At 46.3% G+C, this 23,930-nt stretch overlaps 1 protein-coding gene across 1 annotated transcript in view; it reads left to right on the forward strand.

Annotated features, from left to right (window-relative positions):
* The window catches only part of HPSE2 (heparanase 2 (inactive)), a 2,768,318-nt gene that overhangs the window by 1,275,858 nt on the left and 1,468,530 nt on the right, over positions 1 to 23,930 (forward strand). The window lies entirely within an intron of this gene.

Below are 23,930 nucleotides of genomic sequence, written 5' to 3' on the forward strand. Positions count from 1 at the left end.
GTTCCTATGACAATATTGTAAGGCAACTCCCTTAAGGAGCAAGGTCTAGTAAATGTGAGGAGCCAGAAAAGAGACACTGACATGTTTGTGGTTACAAACATTTATGAACATAAAAAGGGCTTGGAAAATGTCTTACTGTGGCTAGTCTAGGAGAAATTTCCTTACCTCAACAAAACTAATGAGTCTGTCCAGCGTCACGATGTCCAAATAAAAAGGTATGTCCTATTCTGGCCCTCACACTCTAACTAAACTGCAGTGTATAAGGGAATTAACTCTTGCAGTTCCCAAGTGCTCAAATGTTCAAGTTCAACACACAAGTTCAAATCCAACAAAAAGGTTTGCAATGAACAATGTTCACAGTTCCAGGGATCAACTTCTCCAGATTGCTTATCTTAAGTTACACCACTTCAAAAATAATTCTTAAGTTCCAAGAGTATTACCCTCTCCCCTTGGTGCACTTTGCTTCTCTTGGGGTATGAGCTCCCTTCCCCAAGCTTTCTCTTCCCCTTTTATACATTGCAAATCGCAAGGGAATGTCTCTTCCTAAAGGCTCTCTTTTTCCGGATACAGTTTATGAATTCAAGGGCATGGCCTTCCTTGAGACTCTTTACAATAGATATTTGGTCTACACCTGGGACGCTCTCCGCCCATGTCTTTTCACACAAATGCCTAACTTTCACTTCACCTTCTGCACCTTCCTACCAGGACCTTACCTGGTATGCTCTACTGCCAGGGTGTTATTATATACACACACTTAGCTTCACCTGAAACTCTCCTGCCAGGACCTTGTTACACCACTACTAAACTTCACCTGGTATGCTTCTCTGCCAGGACTTTGTTACACAACTACTGAACTTTACCTGGTATAGGACATCTGCCAGGACATTGTTACATAACTACTAAACTTCACCTGGTATATTTCTTTTAAAAAAAATGTATTTATTAAAATAGATTCACGTCTCTCTCAAACGATCAATACATCATTTAGTAATGATGGGCACAGTCAAATGCTAACACTTACAAAATCAAACACAGGAATATCACAATGTGGGTCATAGTGGAGAGTGTGCCACATTGATCTTGATCCTCAATTCAAAGGGGCCACGTTCACTGATCCTCAATTCAAAGGTGCCATGTCCGCTGTAGGTTTTTCTGGGCACTGGGCCAAAAGATAAGCCATCAGAGGGCCCCATATGTTTTTAGACTTGACCGTGGCCCACAAAGGAGGCTGTATACTTTACCAAGGTCACTCAACCTTATCAGACCGTCCAGCCATGCCCGGGTAGTAGGAGGATCCCATTGGTCCAGCGCATCAGTACACATATCCTAGCCACAATCATACTGGTAGCCAGAACCTTGCGACCAGAACCCTGGACCCCCAGAAGCCACCCACACATGCAGCACAGCAAGTCCTGAGGCACAACACAGTCCAGCATACATGAAAGGATACCCATCACCCCCTCCCAGAACTCCTGTAACCAGGGGCACAACCACAGCATGTGTAGAAAATCGGCCATGTGGGCACTTATCACTTTTTGTGGGATCAAACAGAGCATGTCGGGCAGGGACAAGATATACCCTATGGAGAGTCTTCAGCTGAATCAGCTGGAGTCAGATGTTAAACACCCTGTGTGAGAACTCTCATATATCGCTGCCCACTGTTTCTCCCCAAATGTAACCCCAGCATCCTGTTCCCATTGTTGTTTACATTTTAGCAGCCCCTGGGGGTACTCCTGCTGCACCATCACATAGATGGTTGACACCAGCCATTTGGCGGAGGCTGAATGTAGGAGATGATGTAGAAGTGTTAGCATGGGAGGGCGGTTTTGAAATAAAGGGGACCATGCTTTAAAAGCAGCCCTCATTTGAAAGTATTGAAGTCTCCTGCGGAAGCCGCCCCCATCTTGGCAGTGAACAATTCCGGTGAAACAAACACTCCATCGGGGTATAAATCCGCCATTTTCCCCATCCCCAATCCTTTCCATTCATTCATGAGCACCTCATCACAGGTAGGCTTAAGGCTTTCAATATTCCAGAGCAGGAGCCCAGGGTCATACGGAAAGTCAACACCCAACCTCTTAAGGAGCCTTTTCCACGTATGCACTGTGCAAGCGACCAGATCAAATGTGCACCTCTCAGCAACCTTTCTCGACACAAGAACCCCCTGAATCGCATACGGGCGCACTGAACATTTTTCAATATGCACATGCGGGTATGCTGGAGATACTGGCATACAATCGGAAACAAAATGCACTTGTGCCACCAAAAAATACAATTCCACATCTGCCATGCCTATACACCCGTGGTCCCACAGGATGACCAGGGTGTTCAAACTGATTTGGGGAGCCTTAGGATGCCATTCCAGTCTCACTAACAGCTACTTCAGTTCCACAAAGAAAACTGCACCCAGCCACACAGGAATGTTTTGAAACATGTACAATTATTTGGGACCACAACCATTTTAGCAATAGAAAGTCTACCCATCAGGGCCAGGGGGAGCATACACCACCTATCCACCCTGTAAAGCTATGACTTCCTGAGACAGATACCGTAGATTATCCCCTGGGTCTTTAAAGTTTAACACGGCATCATCCACATATAATGACACTAGTTCCCTGGTCCAAACCATCGCCAGCCCGCGAGCAAGATGAAATTGTGCAAAGAGCAGCGGAGACAGCGGACAGCCCTGCCTAGTACAGCGTCCTACAGCGAACGCATCCAAAGACTTCCCAAACAGCCCAATCCTAGCCACCGCATCAGAGTATAGAAGCTGCAGAGCTGAGAGAATGTACGGCGGGAGCCCCACAACTTTCAACACCTCAAATAGATAGCCCCACTCAACGGGGTCGAACGCCTTCTCCATATCTAGTAGAGCTGCTACCGCCTGCACTCTTGGGTCAATTTGTGCCAGTATAGAAAAAATCTGCAGAGGTTCAACAAAGTTGATCTCCCCAGGACAAACCCAGACTGATCAAAGTGTACTAACCCTGAAACGAATGGCAGAAATCTATCCGCTAGAACTTTGGCAAAAACGTTAGTGTCCAAATTAAGCAGGGAGATTGGAGGTATGAAGCGCAGTCCAAAGGGTCCTTACCTTCCTTCAGGAGTAAATCACCACAGCCTTTTGCATCAAAGGGGGCAACCGACCCAAGGTCATAGCTTCCTCCCAAACCCCTACCATATATTTTGCAACCTCCGGCCCCAGTTCCCTGTAAAACTCAGCCTACACGCCATCCGAACCAGGGGCCTTGGCCGAAAGAAGAGCCTGCGCCGCCACTATGATATCATCCTCCGTAATCGGCTTAGCCAACACCTGACATGCTTTTTCGCTCAGCCCCGGCAACACTGCCTCCTCTAGGTATTCAACTAACTCACCCGGGGTCTGTGAGCCCCTAGGTGCATCCACTCCCTCAAAGTATCGCTGAAAAGCACCCAGGATAGCATCAGACTCAGCCACAACCATCCCATCTGATGTGCGTATTGCTGCAATATCCAGGGCCCCTCTCTACTGCCTTAGCATAGCTGCCAGCAGGTGACCCGGTCGACTCAGACGACCTCTCTCACCGTAGCGGCGCTCCACCGAAGGACGTGCAAGGTATTTCACCTAGCGTTCTGCAAGGTCACTGAACTTGCTCATAGCCCCCTGCTATTCAGCCATGGCTACCACTTCGTCGGCGGCAAACAGAGCAGCCTTGCTAGTCTTGATTTCTCTTTCCAGGTCTGCCAGATGCCTCCTAATCATTTTCAACACCCCAAATTCCAAAGCCGTAGACTTCCCGCAGAGAACCACTTTAAATGCCTCCCAGACGGTGCCCATCGAGCTAACCAAGCCCACATAGTTTCCCAAGTACGACCACCAAACATCAACCACCTCACTACGAAACACTATGTCCGACAGGGCCGCAGCCTTGAACCTCCAGCGGGGTCTAAGCACTGCTTCCCACCCCATGTCCCAGAACAGGGGAGTGGTCCGACAGAGCCCTCGGGAGTATCGAACAGTCCAGCGTCATACACACCAGATTCGGACCAGACAGCACATACTCCAGCCTCGACGATGTACTGTGTACCGACCAGTAAAAGGAGAACTCCAAAACCCTCAGGTGAAACACGTGGCAGACATCCACCAACCCCAATGCGGACGTGCTGCTGCACACCTAGTCGATGGCCTGAGGGAGGGAGCGCGTTGTCCACTGACCTGTCTAGCCCCGCCTGCAAAGCCACATAAAGTCACCAGGTATACTTCTCTACCAGGTCCTTGTTACACAACTCGCACCTATTTTGCTATGCAGATATTTAATTTCACCTGGCATACTTCGTTGCCAGTAGTTTATTATGCGAGTCACTCTTTATTTCAATTTAGGGTTTTCGTTTTCGAGAAGTGCTTCACTTTATTTGGCCACCCAGTAACCCACTTGCTTCCTTCAGGTTCACTGGTTGTTTCTATGACTTCTGCAGAGTTAAATATGCTTGCTGGCAATCTGGTAACCCTTTTGTCTTCCCAGGGCTTACCAGTTGTCTACGGTGCTTCTCCGCTCTTCCCTGCTGTGGCGTACTGGCTTCCATGCACCCTGTCAAGCACTCCACTCCTGTTGTGTCTGCTTTTACTGTGCGTAGTCCCCACTGCTTCTCTTTTTCTGCAGTGGACGGCCCGCACACTGGTTTCTCTGATCTCATGTCGGTTTCACCCCTCGGTCAGCTGCCATGGCTTGCTTGCCTTGAACGTAGTGCTTAGCGGTCCTATGGGCTGCGAGGCAGCTCAGCATATGCAGCTCTTTGAACTTCCCGGTTTGCTTACTTGTTTGCCAACAACTAGACCGCTGCGTTGGTCGCCCGGTCTTCGTAATCCTCATTACTCTGTTGCTCTTCGTTGTGTCAGTCATTATGGAGCTACTTTCTAAATGGCTTAAAGGACGTGAATAATGAGCCTCCTGGCGAGTGATACTCACTACTCCATGCCTCTTTCTTGTCCTAGTTGCCAACATATTCTCCCTAATGGGAGTTTGGATATTAATCATAATAGATATATTAGGAGGTGGGTGATGAGTGTAACAATATGCCATTAAGCATTGGGGAATGAGTAAAGGGATGTATGTGCTTTCCTCCAACAATGTCCTGTCACTCTCCCGAGGTGTACCCCGAGGTGTACTCCGAGGTGTACCGAGGTGTACCTCCCGCCAGCTGGTCTTCCCGCATATAGCCGCCCCCAGGGTCAGGATCAGGTAGCGGCTGCCATCTCCTGGCCATATGGGAGGGGTCACCTCAGGGAAAGAAGTGAGGAAATCGTCAGATTCATCACTTCTCTGATACAGCTGGCATTCCATAAAAAAAGGCTGCATCTTCAGCCAGGTTTAAGATAAATCCAAAGAGGAGGGGACCCCAATTCAAAAAAGGGGAAGAATAGTTCCACCACTAGAGCACCTCTCACTGTGCCTGAGGTGCCTGGCCCTACTCCTGATGGAGAGGAAGAGAAATTGAGAACTACAGCCGAGGAGCTGGACCCTACAGTCCAATCTGAGGTATGAAATTTACTTGCAGAAGGTGGACCTGCTAGAGAAGACCTTAGCAAGGGTCAAACATGTAATGTCCCTTCCTTGAGGGCCTTAAAGACGGGCTGCTCCCTGTTAGAGGGAGAGCACCCTGGGATGGGAGACACATAATCACTGGGAAGATGATTACTTAAAAGAGAACCCATAAATTCCACAGCTGGACACTGCAGGAGAGGTAGTCTTTATGCTTCTACTGGCCCAAAATAGGTTCACAATTAGAGGGCCACTGTAGGAGTTGTCACTTGCCATCTATTGGGCAAAACTGGTATGCAGGTCCAGGCACCTTCAGTGCCTCTCCCTGTTTTAGGGATTCTTTTGGGAAGGTAGAGGCTGATATGTTTAGCCCTCTCGACCCTCCTACATCCTTAGCAATAGGTCAACCTTGGTGGTTGTTGACCATGGCACAGGATTGCCTGACACCATCCTACTTAGGACTGTAGCTGCCAGGTAAGATGCTAATGCCCTTCTGTTGGGCTTCCAAGGGAAGTTGTGTCTGATAAGGAGACCAATTTAATTTCCAACTATATGAAGGAGTGTAGTGTGACATATACTTTTCCACCACACACTGTCCACAGATAAATGGGTTTGTTAAAAGATTCAACAGAAGCCGTAAGGGCATGATGGGTGCTTTGGAATATCCTTCTGTTGTCTTGTTTGCATAGAGCGAAATATCTCAGGAGGGTGTTAATTTCAGGCCCTTTGAGTTGCCCTTTCGTCATCCAATCAGTAGACGCATGGTGGTTAGTCATAATTTCGAGAAAAAAAAATTGAAAGACAATAATGTCGAAACAATAATATCGGAAAAAAAATATCGTTTTTTTTTAATTATTATATATTTATTTTGGGGTCTGGGAATAAAAAAAAAGGGTAAAACTAAAAAAATAAAATTAAAAAAGGGGGGTTGGGGGAACCCCCCCATTTCGAATAAAAAATGTAATTTAAAAAAAATGCGACTTTTTTTTCGTTTTTTTTTTTCTCGATATTTTGACTTTCGAAATTTTTGTTTTCGAAATGATCACTATAAACCTAGATGCATATCCCTGGTGAGAGGTCGGGAAACACATTTCTCCTCACCATCCACCAGTGCCATTGACAATGTGCTCTCAGCAAAGTGTATCTGTATGCGTGCAGTTCCAGTGTATGCTGCACATGGAGGCAAACACATTTTACACCAATGTTTGTCCAGATTCACCCAACCTGGAATACTTTAATTCTGTAAGTCTGACCTCTGAAGACAGTGTGAAGGTGTTATGAATTCTACACCTTGTGCATTTGTACAATTATTCCTGTGTCCATGGCCTCATGTGATTTAAATCATTGTTGCTTGTATATTTCGTTGTTGTTTGTATATGTGTTACTGAAGTAAAACATGATTGATTGATTGACATCAATAGTGACAGAGGCTGTGGGCACAATTAGGTGTTAGGCAGAAATCTGTGCAGTTCCATCTGGGACCACTGCAAAAGATTTAAGACTACAGGTGTTTGGCAGTAAACCCACTTGGTAGCAGTCTGTACCACACAGATTCACTTGGTAGCTGTGGCTGAGCCGTCAGACTTCCCTCAAGAAGAGTTAGGCAGTATACAGAGTATTCACAATAGGTCAAGAGCACACAATAGAACAAGTAAACACTGACCAGGGCTTGGTGTAAAGGAGATATAATTATTTATTTAAAGCCACATCTACAAAAAAACACACAGGCACTAATAGTAAGCAATTCAGAAACACGGTCACTACAAGATATATACTCCCTTAAAAGAATATTAGACAAGTCTTAAGTAAAGCCCCACTTATTTTCAGACAGCTGTGAGCGCTTAACGTAGATGGCACTCTAATAGTTCGTTTTAAAAAGGGAGGGAAAAGCAGAGAACAACTTGAAACAGATCCCAACACTTTTACAAGAACAGAACAAGAGAGGAAGGCAAAGTAAAACCGTGAGTTTAGAGTTCAGTAGGCCGGACCCACTTTAAGGGGTTCAAAACAAAATATGTCCAAGCTCACACGGTTGCAGTGCACAAAAGTCTTGAAAAGGTTCAAAAAGAGTTGGACCAAAGAAAGGGACCAGTTAGAGGGTCAAGCCGGCCAGCCCAGTCCAGAAGGTTAAGGGGTTATTATTACCTTGTAGCAATCTTTAGAAAGGGAGGCCTGGCGGACACGGTACCTTAAAGTGGTGAGAACACTCCAGCGGGGGCAGTTGTTCCTGGCAGCGGGTGCAAGTCGGTGCTCCGTCTGGGGGAAGAGAGGATCTCGTCGTGGAGGAAGACAGGAGTCCGTTGCACTGCCAGGGAAGAAACCAGCCACAGAGTTTCTCAGGTACAAGGAGCGGTCCGTTGATTTGCGGTTCAGTGGTGAGTGGCTATCCGGCCGCCGGGGTGCTTGGCTTGGGCAGTTTGACCACAAACCGGTCTGGGGTGCGAAGAAAAGAAGGTAAACTGGTTGTGCCCACCAGTCAGGGGAAGAAGCCTCTCCAGCCGGGAGATCTTCTCTGTCGTCGGGAAGTGGTGAGTCGGTTCTGCAGGGCTCCACCGGTGGTGTCGTCGTGGTAGGTCGGCTCAGCTTCTCCCTCGTCGGATTCTCAGGTCCTGTGGCGACTTCTGAAGTTCCAGTCCCCAAAGCCCTGCTTTTATGCAGCTTACCCCCATTCACTCAGCCTAGCTGTCAATCAAACATGCTAAGTGGTGAGCCGGCCGGCTCACCACTTGGGCCAATCACACAAGAGTGTGACTTGAGTTACCAAGGTAACTCAGTCCAGGGTGCCTAAACCCCTCCCACACCTCCTGTGGTACCCAGACAGAGTGGCACCACTTTTGGAGGCTTCTGTGGAGAAGCCCGCTAAAAAGTGGAATAAAGGGCTCGACTTGGGTTGGAGTCACAGAAGAGAACACAAACACCATTTTTTTAATCGAGTCTTGGCAAAATATACCAACTGGAGAATTAATATTAATTAAATAAACCGGCGGTATGTTCGAGGCTATGAGAATTAAATAATTAAAGTTGGTAGCCTCGAACAATGGGAAAATCCCACAGGGAAATATTTGCGGTTGAATATAAAAAGTAGTTTCCACTGCCACCAGCCAAAACTCGATCAGGAGGGATGGAGACGTGCCCCCTCGACTAACAGACCCCGGGGCAATCGAATTGCCCCGACCAGTACGTCCACAATATGATGGTTTGTACTGGTTTCTGTTAATAATTTGTGACTAGTAAAGCCAATGGTGAATTTACATGCCCTGGGAGACAGTAGTCAGTCCCAGGGTATGGAGTCTATGGTGGGGTGTCACTCTGACACCCCTGTGCTACTGCACGGAGAGTGCTGTGTAACACACATAGTAAAAACACATGAGACCCTATGGAGTAAAGGACCCCATAGCCCATAAAACACATTACCAATCAAAGGAATACCATAAATCATGTCCAAGAGTGGGCGAAAAAAGAGTCTCACTCTTGGCAGGAGAAAAAAAAACAAACTCCAGAAATCCAGCAAAGCTGCTTAGGGACTCACTAGGTTAGGAAATTCAGCCTAAAGAGAGAATTCTCCCTAACATTGGGAAATGCCAGTTATGCGATAATCAATGTTTTTAAGATAAACATACCAGCGTCTTATTCTGAATGAGGGACACACAGGAAGAAACATTGAAAAAAGCTTTTTGTGCACCACATTTTCTTCTAATTGGGAACCCCACATTAAAACTCCAAATCAGTCCTTCCATGCAGTAATTCGTGGCCTGTGGGGGAATCCAAAGCTGTAGAGAACAGAATTGGCTGGATTCCTGCAAAATGTGAACCTGTTTTTATAACAGGAAAAAACATGTGCAGTCCGTAAGAGTCCACTGGGCAATGACGAGTTTGCCCCACCCTTATGAAGATTGGCAGTTGGCTGATTATCTGAGCAAGGCCTGGTACCCGAAATGCATGGTTTTAACATTTCTTTTTCAGCCATTAAATAATGGAAGTTGAACATTCATGGAAAATCATACAAAATGCTTTTTCGGTGAAAATTGGACTTTAAGAACATTTTCCTTCTGCGATTTTTACACAATATGCACTTTGCTTGGATGTGTATACATGTCTGCACTTGAATTTGCCACTTTTCCTTTAGTGCAGTTGGAAGCACATTGCATGCTCTTACGTCCCGTCCCCTTTCCTCCATATGTATGAGTGTCTGTCCTATGGGGGCGGGACACAAACACTTTTGGCATAGCAAAACGAAATTCCCTTCTATATTTTTGCCCCGAAGGAACAGAGGAATGGCCGTGTCTAGCCTCACTGACTCTGCCTACCGGCAACACCTGTACCTTATTTTTGTCTGCGTCAACTTGACTGTACTCTTGGCATAGCGCACATCTTTTCTGCTGTGTCACTATTCTCCAAGGCGTTGTTTTTTTGGCTTCATTTCTGTTATTGGCTTACCCTCCAGCAACTCCGGTTGGTCTAATATGATGGGTGTCAAGGGCTTCTCAACCTGCGCATCTTGCAGCAGGCATTTCGTGGCAGTGGATCACCATGTGCGATGCCTTGAGTGTTTGGGGCCTCATCAGAGGAGGGTGGCCTGTTCTTCCTGCCATGCGTTTTCACCAAGGACTCTTCGCAGAAGGCTTTCAAAGTGGAGGGATGTCTTCAGTGTGTCGCCTCTGTGTGAGTTAAAGGAGTTCGTTTTTTTGCAATCTTCACATCAGGTAAATGTGAGAAACCTGAGGGTATTCTCCCAAGTAGATCTTGGGAATCCCTTATGCAGGTGGCCAGGGAAGAACCAGCTCTCCCAAAGTTCAACCCTAAGCGAAGACGAACGGGGGGAGGATCACCTGCGTAAGAGAACCCAGGGTTATGCTCAGGGGAATGCCACAGGTGAGACTTGTTACTATGGAGAGGAAGGAGAGGCAGGCGATAATCCCTGAGGCCTTTGTAGGTTATAATACATCTGCTGCGCTTCCTCCCATTAAATCTCTCCTGCCCAGATCCAATGACCCCTCCGTACCAGGGGCGTAGGAGCCCATAAAATCTGGGGGGGACAGGGGACACCTCGTGGACTTTGCTTTTTTAATTTATTTATTGTGTTTTAGTCAAAGAACTCGACTTTTCACAAAATTAAAATAGCAGTATGTATTAAATTACATATATCATCACTGTATAAAACAAGAGAAAAGAAGAAAAGAAAACCGAAGAAAATTAAGAAAAAGAAAAGCAGTTCATTCAGAGTATAAAATCCTCCCAGCGATGGACATTTAGAAAGATCTTTTATAATACTCTCACCTGCGCTTTAAGTGCAGATGCTTGATGGAGTTTCGCCAAACCATCCTATCCTATTCCACATGAGCTCCTTTACAGCAGTGTTTGGGCTGCAATTATACCTCGGCACCAGGGTATTCATTGGATTTAGATAGATAGCGGAACAAGTGCTGTTTTGAATCTCAAGGCTCTGCTTTATTTTTTCTGGGTCACCAAGATGGCTTATGGTGGCCGCTATTAAAACGTGTCTGCAATGCATTAGTCAGCTGGTGGGGTACCAAACATGCAGTTTTAAAACAAACATTGGCAACACCAACCATTTGGGCTTTAATGTAGGCATGGAAAAGGCACTTGCCAAGCACCGCCCCAGTGGTATTAGGTACCCACTGATGGTAGCAGCTGCACAATGGTGCAAGTACCTGGACATTTAATAGTAGTGCCTGGCAAATGCCCAATAGGTATATACAAGCAAACACTTGCCATTGCTGTTTTTAGCAGGAATTCAGTGAAGGAAATCCATAGTGCTAATAGAGTGGATGAAGGCATTCCTGTATAATTTACACCAGTAGTATGTACCCAGCTCCAATTAAGTTATTAACTACACATGGCTTTGTAGTAAACGTCCCTAAGTCAGTGGTTTTATCTAAACCAGAACTAGCACTTTGCGTGCCCTTTATAGAACATTCTAGTGTCTTTTAAAGGAATAGGTTATGGTGTAAAAGGAGTCTGCGGCCCGTGTGGCATCCATCCACCAAAAACCCATGAAAGTTGCTAAGATAGCCCAAATAACATGATGCTGTGTCACAGGCAAGATGCCACGCACCCTGGCACCAGCTCCCACTACAGGACAGGTCATAAGTGAATATACACCTCATTTAAGGTTAGTCCTGACTTCAGACCTAGGCTGCAGGTAGGATTGAGTGAAAAGGGAGTCGATGCAGGGACATCCTACTGTGACTGTCTCTTCCTGGAGAGGAACAATACAGGAGCGCAGATGACACTGGGGCAGTGGGAGAGCACCAAGCCCGAGCTCCCACGTTCCCTCTAATAAATCCTCCCCATGCAGGTCTGCACATGAGAGAGGGGGGGTCACTCTGTGTGTTATCAGGCCCAATCAATGCGCAGACAGGTATGGTGTAGTGTATATATTTGCATTTGCAATTATTTCAACAAACGACTTCTTATCATCCTCGTGCAGGTTTCGTGAGCATGGATCAAGCGTTAGAAGAAAACGCATTCGTACTCCACCCTTTATCTGGGAACATGAGGCGAGGCACTATTCTTCCTTGCACAAATCTCCCCTCTGTACCCTTCTCTCCTCCACATTCTCGTCTGCTTTACACCCTTTTCTCCCAAGTCCCTTCCCTGAACCCCACACCAAGTGAGTCCTCTGACACACTGCCCTCTGCACTTTCTCCTCACTTGCCTGTACTTCCCCCTCATTTGCAAAACACGAAGCACCTCCTATGCCATTTCTGACCTACACCACTTTCCCTGTGTTCTGGTTTTTCCTACACCCCTCCCTTCCCTGCAAACTCTGGTCACCCCACGCTGCAAAACATCCCTATCTTTCATCTGCATTCCGTTCTTTTTCCCATCTCTCCCCTCCCTTGCTCCTCTCTCTTTCTGTCCTCTGCACCCTTTCTACCCTTTTTCACTTTGCAATCCCACACTCTACTGCACCCCAGTCCCTCCCTACCCATTCCTCCATGGCCAGCACCCCACAACTCTCATCTGTACATTTACTCAGCACTTTCTCCTCAGTCTCCAGAGCACCCTAAATATCCTGGCTTACATTTCACAGGTTTTCTCTTGCATGCCTCACATGACCAATCACTCCATATAGCGTCTCAGAATAAGCTGGAACAGGCATGCCAGATCCATGACCTTTAAAGGGCCGTTGATACCTGCAAGCATTAACTCTTAAATAGTCAGGAGCATGGATATTTGGAAGGGGGGGCAGACAGAGAAGTCACTAAATCCACGTACTGCCGAGGCTCTACCCCCAAAATCTGATTGCACTGCGACCACTCAAGTACGCTGACAGAAACAGCCAGGCTGAATAAAATAGGGTGAAGCTTAGCCAAGACCTACAGAAGATTAGCGCTTGATTTCTTTTGAGAGATGCACAGGATGGGCACCAACAAATAGTTTATTTTGGGCAGGCACAGAGTTCAGGTCTGTGCTGGTAATAGTTTGTTTTATGGAATATAATAAAACTTTGGTCATAGCGCTCCATGCTAGATGCTTTCAGCTTCTAGGCAATGTAATAACATGTATTATTACCCTCATTTGAACAGTACTGAATTTATGTAAGGTTAAATGGACCGTGCTGGTGGGTTTGAACTAGCGAAATGCAGGTAGCCCTCATGTCAGAGACCAAGCTTTAGGTGTGGTACCATCCAAACTTCAAGCAGGTGTGAGTTGGTGGGAAGATATGGAGGGGTGTGCCTTAAGTGAGGCCTACTGATATTATAGTATACCTCAAGTGTTTTCCCTTGCCTATCTTAGACATTACTATGGAAAAGAGCACACATTCCACGTAGCGGCTTTTCATGAGATTGGCTCATCCTCATTTGACTTTTTATGGTTTCAAGAGGATTTCGTATGCTATGTCAGGCTGATATCTCAGGCAGTTTCTGTACATTGCAAGCCAGGCCTGGGGTACAGGGACATCTTGGAGAAAATTCAGGCTTTGCCAGATTGTGTGATCCTGGGTGAATCTTGTGACCTCCCCACTGTGCATTTCGTTTCCCTATATGTTTACTTGGGATCACCTAGAAGTGACTCAGTTGGCAGTCTACAACATAACGAAATGCCTCAATTGTAAATGTTCTAACAGAGTTTCTTGTTGCTCCATGTATGCTAAGCATGTTGAGTGAGTGCGAAGAGGGACAAAGTGTCACAGCAATAGATGTCACCGCCAGCTGGGGGACCGGGCCTAATTTTGGGAAGCATTTATAGATACATTCATAGAATTTGTAATGTTTTTTTGCAGTGAAACGTGTCCGGTGCGGTCAGCTTGATCCAACTCTAAGGAAATAAACTATAATCAATCTCAAAGTAACCTGACGGTTTTTAGGGGCAGTAGTGTAAGCAGCAAAAATAACCATCATGCCCTTCTCCTTAAAAAAAGCAATACATAATATATTAAACAGTGTTGTGCCTGGCGTTTGTATAAAAACTGCATGTACATGTCAATACTCCCATTGTGCACCCTTGATCCTCCGCTGTATAGGTGAATGGCCTCCGTATTTTGATTGTGCAGCCTTGCAAGCTTGTGTTGGCCAATGCTTGGAGCTTAAATGTGAGCCCTGGCTGCCCATCAGTAAGGAAGAGCCATTCCAATGTGATGTTCCTCTTTGGTAGGGGCACAGGTTTTTCAATTCATGAAAGTGTGACAACGTCAGCTATACAGTTTCTAAACATGCGCAGCGCGTTGCAAACTGATCAGGAATCCTGGCCACATCCTGAAACATTAAGAGGCCAGGATGCCCTGATCAGTTTTGCAATGCGCCACGCGTGCTTAGAAACTGTGTACTTGGCGTTGGAAATGGCACTTTGCCTCTAATAAATCCTCCCCATGCCGCCCTGCACCTGGGAGAGGGGGACCATGCCACTTGACTTTCCTTACTGTAGCTGAAGACTCAGGTGGAGGTCGAGTAGCAGTCGTACTAGGAGTCTGTCTCACTCTGTCTCCCTCAATAACACACGCTGTCACAGAGTCACTGGAGCACATGTCTCTGCCTGGCTTCTCCTTCGTTCAGGAAAAACAAAGACTGTGGCTGCGCCGCAGTGCACTGTGCAGGCAGGGCATGTGCAGTTTGTCCCCCGGCCTGCGCACGTTCATTATGCGGAGGCGAGGGGCACCGCAGCAGAAGTTTGGTAGGCAGAATTATATGCAGTACACTTTGGGAACACCACACACAATTAAGACTACAAGTGACAGTACAATGTCACCTTTGGTACAAGCCTGTACTACACAGTTAAAGTGGTAGCAGTGGCTGAGCAGCCAGACTTATCTCAAGAGTAAGTGAGCAGTATCAGATAGTTACACAAAGGACAGCAATTACTATGATTCAGGCAAACACTGACTCAAGGTTTTCAAGTAAAAGAATATACAGTTATTTCACTCTTTAGTTGTATAACATTACACTATTATAAGCAGTCTAAAAATCACACTCTTAATACACCACACCACTTCCCTTAAATTCCAGACAAGTTAAGCTCACAAAATGAAGTGGGAGCAAAATGGCACTCCAGCAATTTAAAAGGGAGGGAAAGACAGAAGTTAACATAATTTGAATCACACCAGCAGGTAAGTACTCAGGGAAATTGAACAAAAGAGACTACAATGATAACATCAGATAGAAAAGGGTTAGGGCCAAAGTCAGTGGTTCAAAATTCTTTTGCTCAAGATAATACAGTTCAGTGTAGTCCGCGGTAATGTTCGTGCCACGGATTCCGGACGAGGTTGGTCGGTAGAAAAGTTAGTTCAAAGAGAAGAGAAGGACAAGCCCTCGGATTGGAGAAAGATTTCAAACAGTTTCACCGTGGCTGAACGAAACGAACAACCGGATTTGCATAGTACCTTAAAACGGAGAGGGAGCTGTAGCTGAGGCAGAAGTTCCTGGTAGTTCATGCAGGCTCATGGTTCCTGAAGCGACTGTCGGACTGATCACAAGTAGGAAGACTGCGCTACCCAGGGAAGAAACCAGCAGCAAAGCAAAGCAACGAATAAAAGGTGCGCTCCTTAAAACCCAAGCAGGGTCCGACCTTCCTGGCTATCCGGCCCACTGTAGCTCTGTAAAGTGAATTTGACCAGAGGAGGGGTCCTGGCTTGCAGTTTGGGTGAACTGGTTGGTCCCAAAAGCTCAAGGAAAGAAGTTTCCTGGAGGATCTTCTCTGTCATCGGATTCTGAAGTTTCGGACCTACAGCAGGGCTTCCCCGAGCAGTTCAGTCGTTGTAGAGGTCCTCTTTCATCAGCTCCTCTTAGGGTCTTTCCTTCCAGTGGCGATTCTGCTCTTCCAGTCCCAGAGACCTGCTTTTTATGCAGTATTCCCCCATTCATACAGCCTGGCTGTCAATCACACAGCTGGGTGGCTGTCCTGGCAAGGACAGTCAACCAGCCAATCAAACAGGAGTGCGACTTGGGCTACCAAGGGAACCCATGGAAGGGGTCTTAAGACCCCTCCCTCACATCCTGCCTACCCAGACTTTCAGGCGCCTTAAGGAGGGGTTCCCAGTCAATTGGTCGAAAAAATTTGGTCGACAGGACAATTGGTCGACACCATTTGGTCGAATGCCAAATGGTCGAATTTTTTTTTTTTTTTTTTTTACACTTTTTTTTTTTTTTTTTTGGGGGGTCCCCCCCCAACCCCCTTTTTTTCTATTTTTTTTTTTCGACACACGAAAACCCACAAAACACATATATATATATATATAAAAAAAAAAAAATTCGACCATTTGGCATTCGACCAAATGGTGTCGACCAAATGTCCTGTCGACCAGTTTGCTGTCGACCAATTGACTGGACACCTTAAGGAGGGCTTCTGTGCAGAAGCCCGCGAAAAGACGGCAAACAAAGGGACCAAACCTGGTTTGGCGTGCAGAGTAAAACACGAGAAAGATATTTACAAAAAGAAATGGCGAATAAACCCAGCTGGAACCGTAATAAAACATATATGGTCAAGCAGGTTGATGTGTGAGGCTAATATAATAGCCTAAACCAATACCATGGTTATTTAAGATAACCACAGTATAAAAAATAGGGTAGATACCACTGCCACCAGCTAAGTCTTCGTGTAAATGGAGCGAAACAAAGCTCCAAGAGGCACAGACAAAATGGGATAAGAATTAACCCTTTCCAATATTCCATGTAAAATGGGGTGTACTGGGTCTGTGGTTAAAGTGGCTATTATAAAGTTAATGGCAACTTTATCTTTTCTGGGGGACACTAGTCAGCCCCAGAAAATGGAGTCGGTGAGAAGTCAAAAAGACAACCCTGTGTCACTGCACTGAAGGTGCTGTGTAACACACAAGAAAAAGATGGTGCCATGGAGTAGGTGAGGCTCCAGTGCCCAAGATCACACAAACAGTAGAAATACACACAGCAAAACACATGTAAAAGTGGGAAAAAGGCTCACACTCTTACCAGGTGAAAAAAAAAATCCTAGAAATCCAGCAAAGCTGCCGAGGGACTCAGTAGGTAAGGGAAATTAGCCATTTATGAGAATTCTCCCTAACAAAGTTGCAGATAGTCTACTTTAACTTTTGCAAGCTGACATTTTATACATTGCAGATACTTGCCTGGTGTTCCAGGGACAGCTAAACCACCTGTCCCTTCAAGATGGCCGGATTCAAATGTTGGTAGTGGTGATCCCATTAAAAGCAAATTAGATCAGATATATTCTGGCGGTAATGAGGGATTACTAGTCCGCCCACCCTATTCTAGATTATGAAAAATCTTTGGTTTTTCGTGAGGGTGAAGCTGATCCCAAGGAGGGTGGCACCCCTCAAACGAGTAATGTGATGTGAGAGGTGTGGGGCTTCCTTTCTGCGCTTTGCGTAAACACATTTTGGAGGAATCTTTATTATATCTTGACCAGTTTGTCAGGGGCGCAATGAAGCCATTCTAGTCAGCACCATTTGAGAATGGCCTTAAGTACTACCTTTTAGGAAGCCTGCAGATGTTAATCTTCCCCATTTCAATGTCTCTCATTTTACTGTTCTAAGTGAGATAAAGGGCTCTGTTGGGCACATGTGGCATGTGAATGACTCCTCTTCTCTACTGGTCTTTAAGAGGGACCAGTGCTTAATAATGGCCACCTGGGTGCATCGCCTATGTACAGGGGCTGCTTTCCACATAAGCTTACGCTTTATAAAACCCATGCATTCATACATTACACAATTCCGTGGCAGACATGTAATGGCCTTCAAAGGAACAGAAGGTTATGTAGGGACAACCAACATGCAACTGCCCCAGCACTAGCACAGTCTCTGAAGTACCAGCATCTATAATACTTCTGGAATAGTATGAATCCGTTTTTCTTTTACTGCCCGCAGAAAGATACATGGATGCATCCGACCCACCTGACACGTGACTGCCTCTACTCCCCCAGTTCCGCCTTTCAACGACAGCATAAGAAATGGAAGCATTTCAATTTTATGCGACACCCCCTCCACCTACCAGCACTATGCTGTAGTTCCATTATCCCCTCCCCACTTCTCTCTCCCGGCCATGTATCGCCCCCAGTTTGTACGTGGCAGCGTATGCTGGTTCTCCAAATATTGGACTCAGTATTGTATAGTGCCAGGAATATACAAAAGCGCTAGAATATCACCACAAGGGGAAGATTTTTTCTTTTGGGACTAGGCTCATCTTTCAAGGTGAATAATTTGTTATCAAAATGCTTCCAAAAATATCTCACAGGAGGCGACACAGAATGTCGGCATGGTGACTGATGTGGCCAAGAAGGGACAACAACACTGACACAGCGGCCTGGCAACAAAGAGTGTACCCTGGCATTGACCGGCTGAGGGTGTGGGGGCATCTTGGCAGTGGCACATGCAGCAGCTTTCCATGCAGAGGTGATGAAGTGCCCGGGGAGGGGCAAGGGTGGCACCATTGCAGTGGAAGGGGGGTGGAGGGCACACAGGTGCCGCTGTGTCACTGCATACAGCGGGGAGCGGAGGGTGAGTCAGCTTGTGTGGCAGTGCATGCATTGTGGACAAGGGGTGAAGGGAGGAGGTAGGGCCAGCAATGGGGCATTAGTGTGAAAGGAGTCAGAGGGGTGTGTGTTTTGGCGTTACATGCAATTGATGGGGGGAGAGAAAGAGTGTGTCTTCACACAATGCGTGTAGTGGGGTGCAGTGAAATAGATGGGCTGTGTTTGGTCACTGCATATAAGTGTTAAAATGAGCTAGGGTGCGTGGGTTTTGGGGTGCTTTCTGTATGCGTTGCATACATTATGTTGGGGAGTGTGGGTGATCTAACACTGCATGCATTGGGGGAAGAACGTTATATGGTGTGCGTGCTGGCACTGTATGCACTGTGGAAAGAAAGATGGGTTTTGTTGGGGCACTGAATCCGGTGGTCTGCTACTACAACTACATGCGAGCAAGGATGATAGAGCGAATGTGAATGGGGGGCAGTCAGAAATGCGCCCCCTTCCTCGCCACAGCCCTTGACCCAGGACTACAGCGACAAAGACACCAGATGAAAAGGTGTGTGTGTTCTGGCACTGTATGTACTGGGCAGCAGGGAGAACAACCGGTGTGCTCTGTTACTGCGGGCAAGGGGCGGGGCGTTCTGATCCTGGACCCAGTGAGGTGTTTTATGGCACTGCAGGAAAGACACACAAACGTGGCATTGAGGTGAAGGTGCTAGAGCAGGGGTTTCCAACCTTTATGTTAGCTAGAGCTACTTGTAGTGGAGGCCAACAGTGGAGAGCTACAAGCAGGAGATATCGGGGTGGGGATATTTATAAACCTCTGAATTTTTACCAATATTTTTTTGCCCCTATTATTGGACTACCACACAAATATCCTTTTGTGTGCCCCTTCCTTTGTGTTTTATGCAGGCTTTTTACATGCTAGGCGTACTATTGTTTTCCAAATGTGCATTTCACACTTACATAAAAAATATAAAAAAAGTAATTTCCAAATTGAAAAATGCTGCCTGCGTTCACTAGTTTTCTTTGAAATGTTTTTATTGTCAGATACCACACATACTCTGTTATTTTGTGTGCCCCTCTGTGTTTTAGCACAGGTTATATTTATAAAGTTGTTATATGTTCGCCAAACTGGTTAATCACAAATAAATGCTTCTGTTGGGTTCATAGGTGCCAACCTTTGATTTTCATTACAGGGGCAGAAATATCCCCACCTCCGCCCTGAATATAAGCAAGCAACCAGCCCAGCGCATACCTGGCCAAACACATTTTATAACACTTTTTTTTTTATAAGGCATTGCAAAAAGTCCTACGATTAACAACCTGTAGTTTTGAATATATAACATCACAGCATCGGTCTGTCAACCTGCTGAGCTACCTTGTTAGGCTTCTACTGTACAGCGTGTCTATGGATCGCTTAATGTACTAAAAGTGGGTGTACATGTGTCATGGAAGTGATTTAAAGAGGAAATGTACAGTGTGGAGTTTGGAAAGAAACCACATGAAAGAAATTGCACCATTTTTTAAATATTATTTTAAACATTTCCAGGCGATATTTTCATTGCATGGTCACAATGATCCTGATCCTGTCCCAGCCCCTGCGACATCTCTAGCAATCAGGAGCAGCTTGCTTAAGCAAGACAGTGTCGTGGGGGTGCAGAAGCAGAACCTGATACTGACATCTGTCGGCGAATCTACAAGCAGCTCCACATGGCACAACAGCCAAGCTCCCCGCCTGCAATTGAGACAACCAGCGTTCAGATCCTGAACACAGAAAATAGCCACAAAACACACCATTACATAAATACTTTTTTAAGTTTAATTATTTTTCAGTATAGACCACTGCACTAAGAGAAACAAATTCTGGGGGGGGGTAAAAGCTATTATATCCCCCCACTTAAAATTGTCGGGGGGATTTGTCCACCCCATCCCCCCCATGTCCTACGCCCATGCTCCGTACAGAACCAATCCCCTAAGAACTCAAACCTGGTTGCACCCAAAGATTATCTATCCCAGAATCCCTGTTTTCCTGGGTCTTTCCCGAATACCCAGTCTACTTGGACTAAACACTACCGTTCCTACAATGCTCCCTGTTCCTTTCATGATAACAATCCCGGATATTCCCGTCTGTCTCACAAACCCTATCAATCTCACCCTTCTAAGTTTATCAAACCTCCTGGTACGAGGGTTGTAATTCTATATAGCACTTTTGCCCATTTTACCATGTAGGACAATCAGACAAACTAACCTTTCTGCTTTCTGACACAAACACTGCCTTACTCCAGGAAAGACAATGGACAAATAAAACTGTTTACCTGACATGTCACAACCCAAGGGTCAGGCTAAGTCAGGCAATTGACCACAGACTCACACACTTGACGACCCTTTCCTTTCCCCACAGGGGTAAAAGGTGGAGCATGAGAGCACAGTACGAGCAAGGCAGACCACAGGACGAGACAGCTATCCAGGCAAGGCAGTTCAAGAGAAGGAGAAAGGTGGCAAAAACCGAAAGAGTGGCAAGGAGCGAAGCGACCTTGCCCTTTCCGACCCAGACCTGTGAGACCTTCGTGGAAGGAATCATAAGACCGTGAACAATAGCTCAAGTGTGTTGCAGCAGATGTCAACCGTACAAAGAGCGTGCCTATGCTGATAAGCAGGTCTGAGGGAGACGCCTGCTACCATGGTACCGGCCTTGACTCCAGATACAAGGAAAGCCAAGCGGTTCACCACAGCCGGTGAGTCGAGGGGAGAACCGATAAGAAACCGCACTGTGTTGAATGAAAGCCGTAAAGTGGCACGTTGAGGAAAGTTCAAAGAACTGTAAATTGTTAAGGGAAAACCAGCTGCAGAGGGGATCGGCACCAAGTGGGTGCTCACTCGAGAGACTCTTGTTGATCCTGTGTTGATTGAAACTACTGATACCAGAAGGCCGTAGAAGAGCCGGCCATAAAGGTCAAAGTGGTCATATAGGGGTCTAGCAAAATCCCTGTATAGTCAAACGTCTTTGACCAACAAACCTTTGAGAATGCAAGGGAAATGAATCCTGCATCAAGAGAAAGTAAAAGGAAATGTAAAGTGGCAAGAGTAAACCCGACAGAGGGGTGCCAGTAAAGAGGTGCAAAGTCTAAAGTCCCAAGAAACATTGTGTTGACAAAAGGGAACCCGGCAGAGGAAGGTCCACAGGGAACTGTTTAAAAAGACATTGAGATTTGTGAATTCCAAGGAGAAAATATACTTGCAAAAGCCAGAGTGAACCATACGGAGGGAGGCAAATGTTCGAAAAGGATCTGAGCCCAGAAGAGGGAGATCCAGAGGTGAGAAGCCATCACCCCAACGACACGTGAATGCAATCGAGAAGTAATTTTAAATATAAGCCGGAGTGAACCCGATGGGAGGCAGGCTGATATTCGAGACAGGTCTTCACCCAGAAGAGTGGGACCTAGGGCTAAATAATCATCATCTCAAATATAAACCCGAAAATAACTTTTGGTTATATTTGAACCTGTCAGGTCCTCAGAAGCAAGAAAGTCAACCACCGAAGGTCCTGATATTGATAGGAAATGTTTGCGGGTCTAAGCCGGGAAGAGGGGGACGTAAGAGGGGGATCTAAGGCTGAAAATCCATCACCCAACATTCTTTTAAAAGGAACTCTTTGTTTGTTATTTTTGGAACCTATCGGCTCTTCAGAGGCAAGAGACTTTTTGTTGACAAGACACATAACCACCAAAGGTCCTGATAACCAGAGCTGGAACTGTTGTCTCGTGCTGAGGAAGCTCAATTGTGTGCTGTGCTCAGAAGGGCCACCTTGCTCCATGCTCAAAACATGGGGAAGTGAGACCCCTGGCTACCTCATCCTGACTTATCATTTGTGAACACTTCTCTCTTGTAAATCTTATCCCACACCCTTTTTGTATTAGTTGTAAGGATTGGCAATAGGTTTTTCTTAGTATCGGCCCTTTTTTTTTTACAAGACGCCACTATGGCTGACTTATTTTTCATTTGATGATTGTAGCTTACTCCCATTTTAGCTTTAGGTTTAGATTAGGTGTTTTTGCAACCTGTATATCCAGTTTAATAAACACCCTTGAACTGTGATCACTTGTGTCTGTCTATTCTTGATACCATGTCTTCCTTACATAAGTCAGGTCCTCCGCTCAGGTGAGAGGGCCTTCAGTCCTGTAGCGGCTAGCCACTGTAGCACTGGAGTCCGGTCCAAGGTCATCATGGCTTCTATCGGTGCCATGAGCACCGAGGCTCCTTCAGGAGCTTTTACCGGAGGATTCATCAAGGCCCTGCGGGCTCGTACCGGTCTAAGTACCGAGGACCTTTCGAGGTCTAAAACCGGGTTGGTGGTACCTGAGGTAACACCTCAACACCGAAAATCTACCAGACCTTCTCACAGGCCCGAGGCCCATCAGCCTTCCGGACCAAAATCCAAGGGATGTCTTTCAAATGTTTCTAACAGACATAGTACAGAGGATCCTACAGGATCCAAACAGAAGCTGAACTCTGCTTTGAGTGCTACTCCTTGCGTCTCTTTAGCAGTTTCCAATTCAGGTTCTAAGTCTATCACAAACTGTCACAAAATGGCACTTCCTATCACTAAGGCGACGCCATTTAAGAGTCAGCCTCCGCCTGTACTTAAAGTTACTGTCACAGACCAGGCTAAGCAGAAAGACTCATCTGTCATGATTTCCCATTCAGTAGAGTACATTTTGGAAATTTAGTCGAGCTTTTTTGGAATTTCCTGCACTGGAAAAATTGGATTCAGAGCCCAGGGTTCTCGCCAGTCTTCTGTCACTAAACAAGGCAGACCGATCGGGCATTTCCTTTAATACGGATATTTTGGCCAAGGTGAAAACTGTTTCGAAGAACCCAGATACATAGTGGCTACAAATAAGATTGATGCATGTTACCGTTATTTTCAGAGGCCTCTGCTCTATCTTCAAACCCTCAACCTCAGTCATCTGTGGTAGCCTCAGTGACTATGTTTGTAAAGTCATCTTCTTTTGCACCGCAAGCTTCTGGCCCTCTGTCCAAAGAGGACAAGCTACTGGAATCTTATAGCAATAAGTTTTACCCTGGGGCGTGGCCTGCACGCGAACGATGTGGACATGAGCCCGCTGAGCTCCCGCAGACGCCAAATAAATCCTGCATTAACATCCTGATTCTGGTGGATTACGAACCAACCAAGCACCTCGACCGACTCAGCAAGGCGGAGGGCGCTGCCCGACCAAATTTAAGATCTCCATCTGGCCAGGTGACCGATTAATTTGGTAGAACGCCGAGGGCTGGAGCCCCGGTACCCAGACACCTAAAATGGCCACCACCGTCTGACTGCAGCGCCCTTCCAACTCCCGGAAATCGCTGCGACTTCGTGCTGCGGAAAAGAAAGGAAGCATTATAGGCTGCCCCGCACTGCCGGATCAATAGACATCCACTCACCGGAGACCTGTCGGGAATCGGAGGGCACCCCCGAGGCGA

Source organism: Ambystoma mexicanum, chromosome 8 (assembly GCF_040938575.1).
Source record: "Ambystoma mexicanum isolate Mex_15411 chromosome 8, UKY_AmexF1_1, whole genome shotgun sequence".
Lineage (NCBI taxonomy): Eukaryota > Metazoa > Chordata > Amphibia > Caudata > Ambystomatidae > Ambystoma > Ambystoma mexicanum.